This window comes from Mytilus galloprovincialis, chromosome 8 (assembly GCF_965363235.1).
Source record: "Mytilus galloprovincialis chromosome 8, xbMytGall1.hap1.1, whole genome shotgun sequence".
Classification (NCBI taxonomy): domain Eukaryota; kingdom Metazoa; phylum Mollusca; class Bivalvia; order Mytilida; family Mytilidae; genus Mytilus; species Mytilus galloprovincialis.
The window spans coordinates 74,990,402-75,001,920 of NC_134845.1; the positions used below are offsets into that span (position 1 = coordinate 74,990,402).

The 11,519-nt window shown below is 31.9% G+C and overlaps 1 long non-coding RNA gene across 1 annotated transcript; it reads left to right on the plus strand.

Annotated features, from left to right (window-relative positions):
• The first annotated feature begins 7,356 nt into the window (after window positions 1-7,356).
• Window positions 7,357-10,751, plus strand: LOC143043517 (uncharacterized). Its single transcript, XR_012968435.1, has 3 exons — window positions 7,357-7,435; window positions 10,096-10,144; window positions 10,620-10,751. It is a non-coding gene; the product is annotated as an uncharacterized LOC143043517 (long non-coding RNA).
• Window positions 10,752-11,519: the final 768 nt, after the last annotated feature.

Consider the following 11,519-nt stretch of genomic DNA (forward strand, 5'->3'; position numbering starts at 1 on the left):
TAGCACAAACAACATTTTCCAAAAGACTTAAAAAGTGAAACAGTATATTTAAACAAATGGCATTTAACTAGCAGTTCAAATAAGCGATGTTCAGAAATTCAGCTGACTGTCATTGGAGATTACCAGATGTAACAAAATGGATCATAATATAGATTTATTCCCAAACAGAACACAATAATCTTGCAGAAAAGATGAGGTTCCAAAATTTGTACATTATATACAGATATTGATAAAAAATGTCTCTTAAGTGACGTTAGGAATCGAAACGGTATTTGGAAGGTATATAAGTTACCATAATTTAGAATTGACTTTTTATTTTTTGAAGACTTATAATAAGATTAACGTATCACATAAATTTGTAAGAATGCCGATATTTGATATTCTAAATTATACATATATTTTTTTTATATATATATCAAATAAACGTTGAGAGATAGTTGTTAATTTGTATGTCATTTTGGTTGGCTTATTAGCAATCATACACCATCTGTTTCATGCATAGTTCATTATTTATAAACTCATGTACATCAAAGAAAAATCTAAAGGGCAATTTTTACAAGATCAAATGATCAAACAAATAGAACATTTGAAAAATTTGCAATTAGAACATATACATTTTTTTGTGGAAATTTTATGACAGGATTTAGCTGTTGACTTTGAAAAAGGATTGTGGAAAGACCTTGAAAGTAGCACACATTTGGCATATCAACATCCTTTATTAGAAGGTATGTTCTTACAAATACCATATAGGATTTTGCTCAAACCGAATAACTACAAAATAATCCGTAAAAAAACAAAATAAACTGTTTAAATCAATTGTAGTAGGTTTACTTATCTTATTTGGTATGAAAGACTGGTATATTATCAACATCGATTAAACTACAAGATATTTTTTTGTGTCGAATAATGTCTTTGTTAATAATTTTTATATATTTTAACTACTACACTGTGTGCAATTTAATCTTTATGTCGAAAAGGCAGGCCATTACAACTTTCAACCAACATAGAATATGACATATTTGGCTTCATATCTTTAGGTCCGTTTACGTCGTACTACTGATTCTCAATTGTGTTTACGTGTGCGGCTTTTAAAGCAAGAATTCATGACATAGTTTCATTGAAACAGACAAAAACATCATCTCGTCTCAGTGCTGCATCATTTAGCAGTTTTTTTGTATACATCATGCTGTTATTCATAAAATGACAACAAATACAAAATTGCAGGTAGTTTTTCTGTTCAACTCAATTTCATGCATCTATTCTTGGAGACCGTTTGTATTATAACAATGTTTCTTTTCCTCGAACACCCAACAGATAGAACACACATTAAAACCAATCCAAACCTACAATGATTGTCTTATTAAGGTTAATTCAATAAACACGACTAAACAACACTACCTAATAAAATAAATAAATTGCAAAGCTTCTAAATTTCTAAAGCAAACAAGAAAATCAAACTATGTCCATAGCAACAGTGCCTTTTTGACTAATTTTGGTTCATAACTACAAATCAGAACAGGGTTGGATCATGTGTCACAAGTATCCGGAATTGAAATTCTCATAAAATGCAGATGTTTAACAATATTACGTTTTCATCGATTCAAGTAGTAGACGACGACTTCGTGGTTGTAGTTTTAAGATACACATTTGTACTACATGCAAATCAAATGCTGGACAAAAGCAGTGCACTTTTTGGGTATTTTGTTTCCCTAATTTTCAGAGGGTCCGTGCTATTAATGTAGCATTAATTAAAATGTTTTTATAATGTATGAAATTCAAGATTAACACTATTAACCAATTTAGTACACTATTCTGCTATTTGCGGCAGTTAGTTCTTATTTTAATGATAGTGGAAGCTAGCATGTACGGAGAGAACTGCCGACCTTCGAAATAAACTGACAATCCTAGTCAATTAGTATAAGTTTCAAGTGTGCCTACAAGTTGTGTGTTTCGAATTCACAACCTCTAATGATGACAGCCTTGTGAAAAAGTCGTTTGACTATTTTAAATTTGAATAATTTGCATAAAAGTTTCTTTTTAGTTATATTAATAACAACTACAGTATGTGCTGATTGATTGAGTTTGCTTTTCATTCAGTAATGAAACGTTTTCGTATTCGTTTTCTTTTGTGACGTACATGCACTAATGTAAGAAACTAGAGGCCGTTTTGAGCGTTGATTTGCTTACATCACTGAAAACAAATGACAAAATCAACCATATGTGCTTCAATGTATATGAATTCAAAAGCATGCATGTGTTTGTTGAAGCATTGTTAGTATGTATAGAATAATAGAAAGCACTACCGAAAAAAGTTTTTACACACTTTTCAGCAGCTTTTTCATGCTTTTTTTTATTTATGTTGTTTCATTTTTAGGTAAAGAAAAGAGATTAGGAGTGCCAATATCTGAATTGTATGGGCTCATTTTTTTTGCTCTTTTACAAAAACATTTCTGGGACGGGGCCAAACAGTTAATAGAAACTGGATTTGTAAGTAATATTAGTGCAATTATACTTTACTCATGTAACATGTAACAATACTAACTTTGTCTCCTAATACATGTAACGAAACTTGATTATATTAGAATTTCTGTAAATGCAACGGGACATGAATATGCCCATATCCAATATAAGTCAGATGATAGAGTATGTATATAAAAGCCTAATCACTTAAAGGAATTTCTCTACTCAGTTTTGAAATAACAAGCTTTTAATCAAATTTGTATATATTGTAAGGGGATGAATAAACAAACTTAAAGAGCAAAAATAAAATATAGGTGAATGTGTTTGTATTCGAGATACAAGCCATTATGATTTTAGTGGGAAAATGTTCCCTCTTGATTTTTCATAGCTGGGTCATTGACAAGTTTAAGATCTCAAATAGATATAACAGATTTACATATAAAAAAAAATGAGATCCTATGGGCAATTTGTTTGAGGGCATTCAAATTGATAAAACCAGATGATTCCAAAACATGACAAGCGACCTTCCTTAATGGTTTTTATTGGGGGAATAATAATATGGATTTTTGAATATTTTTCTGGGAATATCGATGTTGTATTCTAATCTCCTTGATTTACCTGACAGGCTGCACTGATATTTTTTTGATAAATATCTTAGCTTTCTAATCTTATACATTATTTCTATAAAGCATTTGTAAAAATTGATATTCTGAACTTTAATATTACCTTAAGTAGGCAACAATTGAAGTTTTATCATGGACCATAAATTACACAGTGATGACATTTTACAAACAAAATTTTTTAACGCAATGTTTAGCTTAACAACACACCCGTGTATTTTGAATTAAGGACATCACATGAGTTTTAATTTTCTTTTACTGTAATATATGTCAGTTGAGTTCGAACAAATCTTAATCCATTATTTAATGTGTAGATTCGGATCCGTCATATTCTCATTGGGTGTGTGATTATAGACACAGCTGCGGATTATTGGAGAACTGCCCCTGCATTGCAAGAAAGATTGAGAAGATTGAATAAGTATAAAACTAAAGAAATACGAAAACATAGTTTCTATTAGTAAATAGGGTAAAGCTGTTCCGAAGCTTAAACACTGATGCTCTGATATTAAAAAAAACTTAACGAGCAAGCTTCGTTATTCAGTGTTAGGGCGTGTCCTGGTTTAATAAATCTCAAAACAACATAGAACAGACAGCACGAAGGCACACGGGCTTTTAAAATGTGCGTCTGATAAGTATTTACAAATCAAGAACTCAGACTTGAAAAAGTTGTGCTGCACACTTTAACTGAAAAAAATGTCTGAAAATGGTTCCGACCCATTTCGTAACTGAGTCCTTGACTCAATCAATTCTGTATTTGGAAAAACGTCAACGCAATATTTCAAAGTGATGTCACGTTCAAATCATTTATTCTTTAGAAAACGGAACATTTGACGTTCTCGACTTATTGTGTAGCATTTAATTTCAGAGTCATTAGCACCCCAGTGTAAGAATATATAATGGGCGTTCGGAATTTTTTCTGTCATGCTCGAATGATAAATCAATGTCGTTTTTTCTCATCCTGATGATTGAATACACAATCCTAGACTTTAAAGTAAAGGACATGCATGCTTTAAAGTCTTGGAGTCCTTTTTAAATCATCTTTATCTAATCCTTGTTTTTATTTATAACAAAGCAAGTTCAGTGACATAGTTTTAATCTATTTTAACTTATAGCTGATGATCACACAAGACTATATCCTACGTCTGACATCATAAACTGTGCATATAACTTATAAGTGCTAATTAGAATTGTTTTCATATCAGTCAAAGTTAACATTTCCCCAGTGATATATCCTCTTGAAAATGAGAATTTTGTGTAGGGATCGGAACCTACGAATTTAAAGATTTTGAGAAATATCGCAAATAGTTTACAGACGATTTTGATGATAAGAGCTATTAAGACATATTTGGCTTATCTAAAAGGTATATAAATATATTGCCTGAAATAAAAACTTTCAATGCAAGACTAGTTTATTTTTTTTACCTTCTTCCCTTTACCTCATAGCATTACACAATTAACTAATCCTCTTCTGTAAATAAACATTGTATTATGATTTAATTCTTTCTTTCTTAGGGTCTTCACTAAGAGAGCGATTCGTATTTTGAGCTGTATATATGAAGATGACAAAAAACCGGGTGTACATATAAACCATGCTGGAAGATTATTGTTAAATCATGGATATATAAAGGATACAATAAAAACACAGAACAAAACATTTTTGGACAACCCCGTTGTGAAAAATATTATAAACAAAATGTGGTACGGATGCGAGCAGATTAATTTTAAAACGGTATGACGTTTCTTATTCTCTAAAATCAGTTCGTATATCCCCTACTGAAATATTTGAATGCAATTACTGAAAGTTAGCTTTGTAACCTTTTGAGCATAATTGGTTAGTGTTTCAAGATGACATTTCGCCAATATTTCTGAATTTAATTATTATCGAAGTCTGTATTGCTCTTTTAAGTTATAGAAGTCTGTAAAACTTAATATTAAATTCATAGCATTTGATGTTGCTTAACTAGAATCCAGTTTTTACTTATCGTTTAATGAACTCGAAAAATATTTACCAACATTAAAGCTACACGAATGATCTAAGTGGGACCGAAACATCAAACTTTGTAATATCATATTTTTACGATCTTGATTATGCACATTTAGATAGAATATGAACTAATGCTGTCTGCTTTTCTTTTTGAGATGTGTTGACAATTCTAGTTTGATATTGGACGATTTATTGGTAATATTGTCAATTCTTTATTAGCTCACCTGGCCCGAAGGGCCAAGTCAGCCTATGCCATCACTTGGCGTCCGTCGTCGTCCGTCGTCTGTCGTCGTCTGTCGTCGTAAACTATTTCAAGAATCTTCTCCTCTGAAACTACTAGGCCAAATACTTCCAAACTTTAACTGAATGTTCCTTGGTATCTAGTTTATAAATTGTATCCGAAGTTTTGATCTATCAACAAACATGGTCGCCATTGCTAAAAATAGAACATAGGGGTCAAATGCAGTTTTGGGCTTATATCTCAAAAACGAAAGCATTTAGAGCAAATCTGACATGGGGTTAAAATGTTCATTATGTCAAGATCTATCAGCCCTGAATCAAACAACCCATTGTTGGGTTGCTGCCACTTAATTGGTAATTTTAAGGAAATTTTGCAGTTTTTGGTATTATCTTGAATATTATTATAGATAGAGATAAACTGTAAACAACAAAAATGTTTATCAAAGTAAGATCTACAAATAAGTTTAATGACTAAAAATGCCAGTTGACGCCTTAAGGAGTTATTTCTTTAATGATAATTTTACACAATTTTTCATTGTTTGCTAACTTAAAAAAATCTTTTTCTCTTAAACTACTGAACCAATTTCACTTTAATTTAAAACTTAACAATCCTTAGGGTAACTTGTATTAATTTGTGTTTTTTATACCCCCCAAAAGCAAAGTTTTGGGGAAGTATATAGGATCACCCTGTCCGTCCGTCTGTCCGTCCATATGTCTCGTAAACGCAACTCCTCCTTAATGGATGGACCAATATTAATGAAACTTCACACAGTTGTAGTACACAACCTGAGGATGTGCATGAAGGAAAATATTTCTGGTCGGAATTATTTTAAGGGAGATAATTGATTTTACTTAGTTAAATATAGCTAGAATTGGCAACAAGCTTGTAAGCGCAACTACTCCTAAACAGATTAATCAATATTGATGAAACTTTACACAGTTTTTGTACACAACCTGTAGATGTGCATGAAGGAAGATATTTCTGGTAAGATTTTTTTCAAGGGAGATAAGCACAACTCCTCCTAAATGACTGTACCAATATTAATTAAACTTTACACAGATCCAGTACATGACCAGAGAATGTGCATAAAGGAAGATATTCTTGGTCTGAAATATTTGAAGGGAGATAATTAACTTAATTTATATAGATTTAGTTATTTTTTTGGTTTCTACACACTGACTTAAAATATGCAAAGAGAGATAACTCTAATTATTATTAATTTTAAATGTTCTTTCATTTCCTTTTACTTCAAGAAAAATAGCCAATGTTGCTAGGGGTAAAATGCATTATTTTTGCCTGTGAAGAAAATATGACAGATACAAAGAATGTTTGAATGGCATATTTTAGCACACACTGAAAGGCAAAAATAATCATTGATGAATGATTTAAACCAAAAAAATGAAGGTGAGCGATACAGGCTCTTGAGAACCTCTTGTTTTTTGTAAAACCTTATACATATTTTGCATAGCTTTTTACGTTTAAAAATCGCCTTTTGGATTCAATATTTACAATACATTATAAAAATTACAAAAAAGCGAGACATATTTTTGTATAAAAGTACTGCTTTTTGCCTTATACTATTATGTATATGTTGAAATCCGTAATTTACAAGAATTCATTTCACATGATGAAATATATAACACATGTAGTTGAAACAGTTATTATCATTATACAGAAATTTAAACTTCTATGTGACAAGAAATTTATTGGTTAACTATTATGATTATTTTCGTATATGCAATGAAATGTCATGTGACATTTTTTCTATAGTAGTGGACAGAATAAAACGTTACTTATGTCAAGTATTTCATTATTTGTATCACTCTCTATTTCTCTGTAAACATCTAATACTAAGTAATCATTGAAAACTTTACACGTTTGGTTTTAAACCTTGTTTTTGCGTTAAGTCGTTTAGTAATAAAGAAATTGAGATCACACACCGTTAACCAAAACTTCTGAAAATAATGATACAACGTGTTTAATCAATGGGTCGAGTGTACAGATATGTGCAGATATCAAAAGCAATGTATTTCTCTTATTTTAGATTGTTAGCTTCATTGTTCTTGCCTGCTGCCACATTATCATATTACCTTTCCTGATGATCAGTTTGGAAAAAGGTCCGCTGCTTCCGTAAGTTTGAGAATTAATGTCAATCACAAAACAGTGTCACCTGTCAGTGGCAAGAATTTTATATCTGATATCATTAAGTTGTGTCTTTCTTAATCGTTATTATATAAACACTTTTTAACGACACATTGAAACCATGCTTGTTGTGTCACCAAAAATACATAATGTTACAAAAATAAAGCACATTTTAACAATTTAAAGTGGATGTCAATTGTTTGCAAGCCAAACAAAAAAAAATCAAATTAATCTGTGTACGACTTCAAACTGTAGACCTCAGATTGATGTTTTGTACATTTTTATTAAAATCTGTTATAAAATCAACCGAAATAGTTTCAGTTCTTATATATCATTTCAATTAAAATGTTTGCATTGACTGTTCCTCACGAAAATAGATTCCAGAAAAGCGCTTCTGACGCATGGAAATTGTGAAGTATTGTTTGTGGTCCCAAGTCGTGTTTATTCAAACATCAAATGCATGTAGTAATTTTGATCCGTACAAGGTTCCATAATAAAAAAATGTTCCATTTAGAGCTCATTTGCCTCTTGAATTTTTAAATGTCAGGTGCATTTGACAAAAAGCACCTATTACTGATTTAATTATTATGACCTTTCTTATCAACAATCCCTTTTTAGTGATTTCACTCCTATAAACAGAGGAACAGTTCAACAACTGTTTTACAATGTTTCGGTATAACCATATGAGACGGGACAAAAGAAATCTGTAAACATTTATTGAACCCCGGTGTGTTAAGTTTTTATTTTGCTGTATATTGTTTGTACAAGCCCCAGTTCCACTAGACCACGATCGCACCACGCTCACCACGATCTAAAATAAATTCAGATCGTGGTGAGGTCGCGGTATTAGCTGCAGAAAATGTAAATTTTCGTTGCTTTCACGATGGTACTACGTCCTCATTACGCTTCTACAACGATCCCGCTACGATTATAACACGTTCTTTACGCGCTTATTCTGCGACCTCACTACGCTTATCAAGATCTTTCTACGCTCATCACGTTCTTACTACGACCATTCCGCGAGTTATCCGACTGCAACACGATCTTACCACCCTTCTACTGCGATTATAGCACGTTCTTACCACGATTATACTACGTTCATACCGCGATCTTACTACTCTCTCAGCAATAACGTCAACATCGTGTTCAATATCAAAAACAGATTCATTCCTTCTATTTCTGATTAACACGTAGATTTCTTGAAAACAATACAGTCATATGCATGCCACTAAAATCTAATAGAACACGTGGCGTTGTGGTAGGGTTGATGTAGAATCAGAGGGGTCTCTAATAGTAACGAATCTTTATCAAGTAGAGATGTCGGACCGACCAATCCGACCTAAATTACAACCTTTTGCTGGTCAATAAAGCTGAAATGGCGATATTTTAGTGAAAGATTGCAGATGTGACACAGATGTGTCAATTGATATAGGAAGATGTGGTATGAGTGTCAATGAGACAACTATCCATCCAAGTAACAATTTTTAAAAGTAAACCATTATAGGCCAAGGTACGGCCTTAAACACGGAGCCTTGGCTCACACCGAACAGCAAGCTACAAAGGGCTCCCAAAATTACTAGTGTAAAACCATTCAAACGGGAAAACCAACGGTCTAATCTATATGAAAACGAGAAGCATGGTTGAGCCGTTAGAGAATATGGACAAGAAGTCTCAATTACATACAGACAAACAAAACCTTTTTTTTAATTATAATATATTTAATATATTTTATGTGAAAATGACATTGAGAAGGATGGTCGTAGTATGAACGTAGTCAGGTCGTAAGAAGAGCGTGGTGAGGACGGCAAGGGCGTACTATGGTCGTGAACAGCGTGGTATAGTCGTAGTGGAAGCGTAGGTGGGTCACGATGAGAATGTGATGGTCGTAGTGAGGTCGTTAACGTCGCTTTCAGAATCACGCTTTTTCTACGCTCTCGCTACGATGGTACAGCGACCTTTGCAATCTTACTACGATCATAGTGCGCTCTCACTACGCTATTTCTACGACCTGATTTCGCCACGACCGCACCATGAATGTTTTGAACATGTTCAAAGTTGGGCACGCTCATCACGATCTTGAAGACCTCCCCACGACCGTGATACGACCTTACTGCGATCTACACGATCGTACTACGATCATCAAAATTTGCATTTTTTTCACAGATCGCAGTGCGATCGTGTCCTAGCTGGACTGCGGTATTAAACTTGTATTGCTAATATATAAAAGAATATATTCACACTGTTGTTTGTCTTTCGGTCTTTCATTTTTTACCATATCGTTGTCAGTTTCTTGTCGATTTATGAGTTTAAATGTACCTATGGTATTATTCTACTTTCGTCGACGGTTTAAAGAATCACCTATAAAGGAATTTGGTGATTAACTGATTCGTACTTATTTGATATACTGGAGATTCAGTATTATTTGTGAAATACAAATGTAATAGTTATTGAACATAATGTTTTATGTTCAATAAATAAGTACTTTAAGGTTCAAGAAAGAAGAAACTATTCTTGATTACGCAATGACATGTCTGAATAGTATCAATCATTTTAGGTCATTTAATTTGTCGAAATTTGCATATTATCCATTATGATTTCATTCAAAAAACAGACCAAAGTTGTTGTGAAACATAAAGAGCTATTTTCAGATTATATGAAAAGTACAAGCTGCCGTTCGTGAAAGTGTTTATCAATATGGTAAGTTACTTGAATTTTTATAATGAAAACAAAATTGTTACTTTTTCAGGACGTGTTGTTAAATAGTCAATTGATATTACTATTAAAAATGTAAAATCACAAAAATATCCAACACTGGGGATATTCAAAACGGAATGTCCCTTATTGATGGCAAAAACAAAAGCTCAAACACATCAAACGAATGGATAAAGACTGCCATATTTCTGACTTTGTAAATGCAATTTCTAATGTAGAAAATGGTGGATTGAACCTCGTTTTAAAAGACCTTGGCTATCCATAAGGTTCTCACACGATTTTCAAATATGATATGAATGTAAGTGAAAGAACCATAAGCTCTTTTATCTTAAGTTGACTATGTTAATGGTTAATGTTCAATTTATCATGACTTAATTAATAAACTTTTGGCATTTGGTCGGTAATGTATTCTAGAAAAAAATCTATTGTCGATTTATAGCAAAAAAATTATTTTTAATAGCTTGGATTTTTGACTCTTCTACTTGCCTATGCTTACATGCTACTGTTTGACTACAAGGATAATGGCATTTCTAATACTGACATTTTCATCATTACCTGGATGGTGAGCTTTTTCTTGGATGAAATCAAGCAGGTAATTACAATCTGTTAACATCTTTCTTTTGTTTTGTTGCAGATTTCGAATATTATGAAATCGTTGAAAAAATAATAATCTTATGATTATAGCATCATGATCACTCTCAGACTTATATTTATAATATCGAATTAAAGTGTGGTTGTTTTTTTGTCTAATTATGAACAAAGGAAATTATATTTTTTCAGATTCACAATTTATCTTACACAACTAATACCGTCTGTACTAGATAAAGCTTCGTGAAGACATAAAGGAGTTTTTAAAGTTTTTGTTTAGTATTTACAGTCATACAACTGTCATTACTAAACTGGATTTAATAATGTTCACGTTGCCAATATCTATAATAAGACATTTGAAAAAATAATATAAGTTTAATATAACTTACATTGGGTGTTAACTCCAATTCCTAACTCCAAATTTCATATTGGTAAATAAATATTTCATTTAGTATTTCTAATTATTAAAATTGAATATATTCGAAATGTTTAAAAACTATAATAACAGAAAACAAGAACCTTTGAAATTTATATAAATAGTATTTAGCAGCATGTCAGGGTATTAATTGGGTTTCGTGCTTACTACTATGTTTCAGCCATCCTCAATGATAAAAAAAAAGAAATAGTATGGTAAGGACATCATAATCCAATTTTTTTCATATTGTCAAATACCTACCATTTCTTGCAGCTACTATCATGTTGCTCTCTATAATGAATAAAATTATGTGCTCAATGTTTTATTTAAACACTTATATAAATAATTGTGTTTAAA